The sequence below is a fragment of the Rhinopithecus roxellana genome, chromosome 12, assembly GCF_007565055.1.
Source record: "Rhinopithecus roxellana isolate Shanxi Qingling chromosome 12, ASM756505v1, whole genome shotgun sequence".
Classification (NCBI taxonomy): Eukaryota; Metazoa; Chordata; class Mammalia; order Primates; family Cercopithecidae; genus Rhinopithecus; species Rhinopithecus roxellana.
Window position 1 is genome coordinate 30,442,866 of NC_044560.1, and position 7,730 is coordinate 30,450,595.

Here is a 7,730-nt window from a genome sequence, read left to right on the forward strand (position 1 = left end):
GCCGAGATCGCACCACTGCACTCCAGCCTGGGCAACAGAGTGAGACTCCGTCTCAAAAAAAAAAAAAAAAAAAATTCATGTCTATGCATTTAAAGAATAAATACTGTTAAAGTACCATGTTACCCAAAGTGATCTACAGATTCAATAAACTCTCTAACAAAATTTCAGTGGCAAATTTTTAAGTAATGGAAAATACAATTTTAGAATTTCCATGAAACTACAATAAACTTTGAATAGTCAAAGCAATCTTAAAAATATAGAACAAAGCAGAGGGGCATCATACTTTTTAACTTCAAACTATATTTGAAGACTATAGTAATATAAACAAGAGAAAATGTGCAAAAAAATGAACAAAAAAACACAATAGAACAGAAACTACTACACACATTTCACACATGATGCAAAAAGAAAACTTAAAAAATTGTTTAACACAGAGTTTCTTAAAATTATGCAGATTTGTGTGTTCCCAAAAAGCATGTAAAAGTAGTTAGACTGTACAGTTTTTTATATGCCATGAAGAGGATGGTGGCTCTCACTGAAAACTTGAAAGAAGATCACCAGAAAGAAAGTAGAATCCATAGAAAATTTAAAAGCATAAAACAGAAGATGTCCAAATGTGAGAGAAAAACAAAACAAAACAAACAAACAAACAAACAAAAAAAAACCCTCAGCCTTCCCAGAAACTATTTCCTATAAAACATAGCTTTCCAACTCACATTTTAACAATTGGCCTTCTCCTTAATTTTTAGATCTCTCATCTGTGTCATCCGTTGTATTCACCTTCACTCTCACCTACCAGGGGGTTCATCCACCATCTCATGTCTCTTCATATTCCAGGGCTCTTTTTCTTGCTCCAGACAGGTGATCAGGTCTGGCTTAGAGACAGTAATACCTGTTTCATTACAAATAAATAATGTAAATTTTGCTCATATTCTCCAATTACCAACCTAGTTATGTGTTCAGTAAAGAGGGTGTAATAAAATATTTTCATAAAGTAATCACAAAATACTGATTTCTAACAGAGAATTTTAAATATTTTAAATTTGTAGGTTATTAATTTCACTACCCAGTAATACTGAGTTAAAACTTGGTGTTGGCGGGCCGGGCGCGGTGGCTCAAGCCTGTAATCCCAGCACTTTGGGAGGCCGAGACGGGCGGATCACGAGGTCAGGAGATCGAGACCATCCTGGCTAACACCGTGAAACCCCGTCTCTACTAAAAAATACAAAAAACTAGCCGGGCGAGGTGGCGGGCGCCTGTAGTCCCAGCTACTCGGGAGGCTGAGGCAGGAGAATGGCGTAAACCCGGGAGGCGGAGCTTGCAGTGAGCTGAGATCCGGCCACTGCACTCCAGCCTGGGTGACTTCAAACTATACTACAAGGCTACAGTCACCAAAACAGCATGGTACTGGTACCAAAACAGAGATATAGATCAATGGAACAGAACAGAGTCCTTAGAAATAATACCACACATCTACAGCCATCTGATCTTTGACAAACCTGAGAGAAACAAGAAATGGGGAAAGGATTCCCTATTTAATAAATGGTGCTGGGAAAATTGGCTAGCCATAAGTAGAAAGCTGAAACTGGATCCTTTCCTTACCCCTTATACGAAGATTAATTCAAGATGGATTAGAGACTTAAATGTTAGACCTAATACCGTAAAAACCCTAGAAGAAAATCTAGGTAGTACCATTCAGGACATAGGCATGGGCAAGGACTTCATGTCTAAAACACCAAAAGCAACGGCAGCAAAAGCAAAAATTGACAAATGGGATCTAATTAAACTAAAGAGCTTTTGCACAGCAAAAGAAACTACCATCAGAGTGAACAGGCAACCTACAGAATGGGAGAAAATTTTTGCAACCTACTCATCTGACAAAGGGCTAATATCCAGAATCTACAAAGAACTCAAACAAATATACGAGAAAAAAACAAACAACCCCATCAAAAAGTGGGGAAAGGATATGAACAGACATTTCTCAAAAGAAGATATTCATACAGCCAACAGACACATGAAAAAATGCTCATCATCACTCGCCATCAGAGAAATGCAAATCAAAACCACAATGAGATACCATCTCACACCAGTTAGAATGGCAATCATTAAGAAGTCAGGAAACAACAGGTGTTGGAGAGGATGTGGAGAAATAGGAACACTTTTACACTGTTGGTGGGATTGTAAACTAGTTCAACCATTATGGAAAACAGTATGGCAATTCCTCAAGGATCTAGAACTAGATGTACCATATGACCCAGCCATCCCACTACTGGGTATATACCCAAAGGATTATAAATTATTCTACTACAAAGACACATGTACACGTATGTTTATTGCGGCACTATTCACAATAGCAAAGACTTGGAATCAACCCAAATGTCCATCTGTGACAGACTGGATTAAGAAAATGTGGCACATATACACCATGGAATACTATGCAGCCATAAAAAAGGATGAGTTTGCGTCCTTTGTAGGGACATGGATGCAGCTGGAAACCATCATTCTTAGCAAACTATCACAAGAAGAGAAAACCAAACACCGCATGTTCTCACTCATAGGTGGGAACTGAACAATGAGATCACTTGGACTCGGGAAGGGGAACATCACGCACTGGGGCCTATCATGGGGAGGGAGGAGGGGGGAGGAGGGAGGGCTTGCATTGGGGAGTTATACAAGATATAAATGATGAATTGATGGGTGCTGACGAGTTGATGGGTGCAGCACACCAACATGGCATAAGTATACATATGTAACAAACCTGCATGTTATGCACATGTACCCTAGAACTTAAAGTATAATAAAAAAAAAAAATTAAAAAAAAAAAAAAAAACTTGGTGTTGGCAATTAGATTTTAAGGTAAGGGCAACAATATTTTATGTCACTAAATTAATGAAATTACTGCTAATCTAGAGTAAAGGACACAGATCAGCTCAGGAATGTGGAAAGTTCAGGTCAAGATGAAACACCCTGAAGATGTTATTTTATACATGGACAAATCCCCAAGATTCTCTTAAAAACACGGAACTGAAACTCATTTATGCAAAGCATAAATTACCAAAACATACTCTACAAAAAAGAGAAATGAAACCATTAGGGTATGTTTGGAATTGTGTGTTGAAGTTATCCTCACCCAGGAAGACCAGATTCCTGTAGTTCTCTAACATCATCTTCCTATAGAAATTCCACTATGCAGTGTCCAAGAATTGCCACTCCGTCAGAGAGAATTCTATGGCCACATCTGTAAATGTCAACAGTCCCTGAAAAACACAAACACACACACAGACACATAGACACACACACACACACACACACACACCAGGTAGCCAGCAGAATTTATAACTTGACTAAAGGCAAAATGAGAGAGTAAAAAGAACTGGTTCTGACTTACAGGAGTGACTGAAATTATCCAATAAAATATTTATTTACACAGAAATATTTCCTAATGCATTCTCTAATCCTGAGAAAAGAGAATGGCATAAGATCCACACCACCAGTGTATCTATAATACTTTTCTGGATGATAAAGTATAAAATTAAGGGCATCAACACAAATGTGCACACTTTTCAGTGCTCTGTTTGCATCATACAGAATCAGTTATGTATATTTTTCAGGTGGAAAAGATATGTTGAGTTGGAAGTTACCTCTATAATTTGTCATTTTTAGTAGCGATTTTAAATAGTCTGTCTTTAACACCCTAATAGCAAGTATCTCCTAATATAGTTCTTAGAAGTTTTTGTGTAATAAATGCCATCTTGTTTAAATCAGCATTTTCTAAACAGTGTTCTGCATAGAGATAATGGAGAACACAGATGGAATCTCAACATTAGATGTTCTTCATGTTTACTAAGGACTCCAGCTTTTCCCAATAGGAATCTTGAGTATCCACACCTTCCCATGTTCAGCACCACAAGGGAAACATTTTTAATACTGCAGACCATAAATTCCTGGTGAGAATTTTGCATGGCATATAAGAAGCCATGATGTAGAGAATGTAGAGAAAGCTATGGTATATAGGAAATAAATATTTTTCAGTGACCTTGACTATCATAAAAAATTTAAAACATACCTAAAACAAACTTATTAGGGAGAAAAAACAAGTAGAGAGATTAAGGTTTGCAAGTACTGAATGCATGGCATTCCAGGAGGCAGAGGGGACATAGCTCTTTATACGAGACATGTTTAGCTGAAAAAAAGGTCATTTTTTTCCTTTCTCCTCCTTCTCTGGAAATTCACTTCAGATGAGATTCTCTGGACAAATTACATCTGGATCTGGAGAATATGCCTTAAAAGTGTCAGCACCACATGTTTACCTGCTACCACCACACCCACAGGCAGAAGGACCAAGAGCTGCAAAAAAAGTCCACCCATTTCTGTTTTTTATATTAAAAAAAAAAAGACTCAGGAATGATGAGCTGTTCCATGGAAATAAAAGTAAAAGCTTCTTCTTTCCTGTCCTCAGGTGACCTCCCTTTTAACAGACTCCATCAATTTCTGCTACAGTAATGAAAATATGAGCCACACTTTCCTGTCATTACCAAACCCAAACAGAACAGGCCCTGTGACCACCTTTTAGTTCAAAGGTGGAACTTAACTCTCATAAATGTATCTTGAACCTCTCATACTTGATTCTGGCCTCACCTAAGAGTCACATGAGGCAGTTCATTTAAGCAACATGAATGCTTGTACTCAGAATTATAAATAGAACCTGTAGTTAAAAAAAAAAAAAAAAAGAAGAAAAAAAGCATGAGTAAAGAAATTTCAGCAAATTAGCCATGTCATCCTAACTAGAAACATGGGATGATAACCATTTAGCCAAGCATTGCCCCTTAAGCTTTAATAAGCTTAAAAATCAATCGGTAATTTTGGCCCCACTCTGTGCGATATAATCCTGCAGGTTTGGAAAGCGTCCCTGAGTATTTTACACAAGCTCCCATGTAATGCCAGTGTTGCTTCCCCTGGGCTCATCATTAGCAGTAGTTAGAGAAAGCAGGCACAGCAAAGAGTCCCTTACACTCAGCACCCTTGTCACAACACACATACTTCTAGGACAAATAAAGACAACCAATTTCCTTATTCTTTGCTGGTTCCTTAAATTTTACAGAACAAACAGAAGGCAGCAATGTTTGAATAAGTTTACATTTGGAAACCAACATGTGCACATGCAATGTTTATTAAGGAGGTACTATGGGCTCAAGAGTGTGTTACAGAGCATTGTGTTGGGTATAACGTACTGTGTGACTTAATCCTCATAACACCCTGGGAGCTGGTACTGTCTTTAATAATTCCCAGATTTTAGACAGGGGGCCTAGCATTTTTATGTCTCCTTCTGATTATCTGTCATTGATATTTTTTAAAAAGTATAGAATAAAACCTAAATAAAGACAGGTAAAAGGGATATAGAAAGAGTTTATATAGTTTAGCAGAATTTGTATTGTGTTTATATTTACTTTTTGTGACTTGTGGAACAACTACTGGATCTGCAGAAATAGAGAACAAGTTGTACTTGGACTGTCTCTGCTAGCACTGTTTAAAAAAAAAATAATAAGCCAGGCACGGTGGCTTACACCTGTAATCCCTGCACTTTGGGAGGTTGAGGCGGGTGGATCTCATTTTAGCAAGAGGAGAAAAGGGAAAGAGGAGATTCTCACATCTACATGTCTACTCAGTGCACACGTTCCTCCGATTGGGTATCTGCGCTCCACGGTCTGCGAATCAGTTTCAGGACTGAAGATACAAGTCATTGAAAGAGGTAAAACGGTTGATCGCTCCCCTGTCACGTTTGTAGAAATCTGGTCTAGTCTCTCTAGAAGTGACTATAGAAAACTACAGGTACCTAACAGGCAGAGACCCAATTTTGTCTGCATATTTAAGGGAAAGCAGGCACTTTGCAGCAAATTTGTGAGTTGACTGGAAGGCTGAGGGGGAAAAGTCCCCTCTACAGTAAATTCTGGTTGGCACCTTATATGTTTTTATCATGTCTGATAATTCTAGACAGTGTTTGGAAAATATAATTAAGAGAAAAATTTTCTCCATCCCCAGAGAAACACCACAATGACAAAAGAGTAAGAATTGTGTTTTTTTAATGCTAAGTTCAAATGTATTTTTTTGATAATACAAAAAAGTAATCCTTGAAAAATCTGAATACATAACAGAAAAAAGCACAATAGCTTAAGTATTAAACATCTGTATGAAATAACTGTTGCAAAGGTTGACAAAAATGCACACTTAGAACATGCGGTTATTTAAAAACAAACAAACCGCCACACGATTCTGTAGAACCAATGTTATGTCACCACCAGGGGAGCACCAAGCCAGGCACCACTGGAAAGACAACCTACTTGGAAAGTCTCTAAAGTAAATGCTAATCTGGTCGAAAAATCGGTGTCTTTGGTAAAAATTCTATGAGGATAACATATTCCATCATGTTATTCATTTCACATTTCCTTTTGCTCAGTCTCCAATGCAGGCACAGCTTGTGGTATAACCTATTGTTTTCCCGGTCTAATAACTTCTCAATCGATCTTCGTGTCCTTTTACTGAGGCAAATAACTGGCCACATACTACAACCTAACGTGCAGCAGCAACAAAGGCAGCCACAAAGTAACCAACGTACATTAACGGGAAGGTTCTTCTTAAGACAACTGTTAACTCTGTTGATGCTGGCTTTAAATTCTTCAGGAGCTACTTTTACAGTTAAGGAAGAAGGGAATTCTGATTCAAATTTGTTGCTCAGTCCAAATACGGTGACGTGACTGGAGCCGCGGACGACCACCGGGTCCCGCGAGTACTTGAGCAGCTGCTCCTCCAGGGCCCACTCCTCGTCCTCCCCTTCTTCATAGATTTCGTCGAAATCCGCCATCCTGAGCCTCCCAGCGCCCCTGTCCAAAGGGGCCTGACTCCCGGGGTTGGCACTGGGGTACCCGCGGGCGAGGCAGCGGAGGCTGAGGGGAGTCGCCGCTGCCGCCGGTTCCGAGTCCGCGGAGTTCGCTGTCCGCTGTCTCGCCTCCGGCTACAGAGATGGGGTCGGGACCGTCGCTGCCACTATCATCAGCAATAACAACAACACAGTGTCAACATCCGCCCAGAGGCCGACACCTCCACAAGCACAGAGGCCGCTGCCTCCGCAGCAGCAGTACCAACTCAGGCAACCACAGCAACAGCCTGAGCCACCCGCAGCGGGAGCAGCCGGCTACGGTATCGCGAGACTTCCCGGGCCTACGGGTGGGCGGGAGCCTGCGCGGGCGCGTGGGCGCGTGGGCGCGCGGACTCAAGAATTGTGTTTTATTACCCAATTAATTGAGAATGCGTCATGCATCACAGTCTATCTGTTTAACAGCTTGCAAAGAAAGAAAGATGGTCACCGTAATTAGTCCACGAGTGGAAGAATATACGGCACCATGTCATACATAGTTCATCCTGAATTCACCTGGTAACTGGAGAGGCCATTCATGTATGCTAATTGGTTATATTCAGTGATAAAATACACTTTTCACATCTTCATGTTGTAAGGTAGTTTTGCAACTTGAAGCCAGGTGCCTGCCGAAAGCAGGCTCACTCTGCTACACAAATGGATGATTAGGGTGCTGTCTTTTTGGCTATTTACATTTTAAAGCAATGGCTCTCTACTCCCTGAGCACTGGGTTATAGCAATCCTGCTTGCCTTCTCCTCCTGATGGCTAGTGCCCTTTCTTGAACCCTACCATCTGCTACTGAGGTACAGCCCACAGTAC

At 40.2% G+C, this 7,730-nt stretch overlaps 2 pseudogenes; both read right to left on the bottom strand.

The window, feature by feature from the left end:
- Positions 1-788: 788 nt before the first annotated feature.
- Positions 789-4,177, bottom strand: LOC115892361 (annotated as a pseudogene).
- Positions 4,178-6,360: 2,183 nt separating this feature from the next.
- LOC115892073 lies at positions 6,361-6,859 on the bottom strand (annotated as a pseudogene).
- Positions 6,860-7,730: the final 871 nt, after the last annotated feature.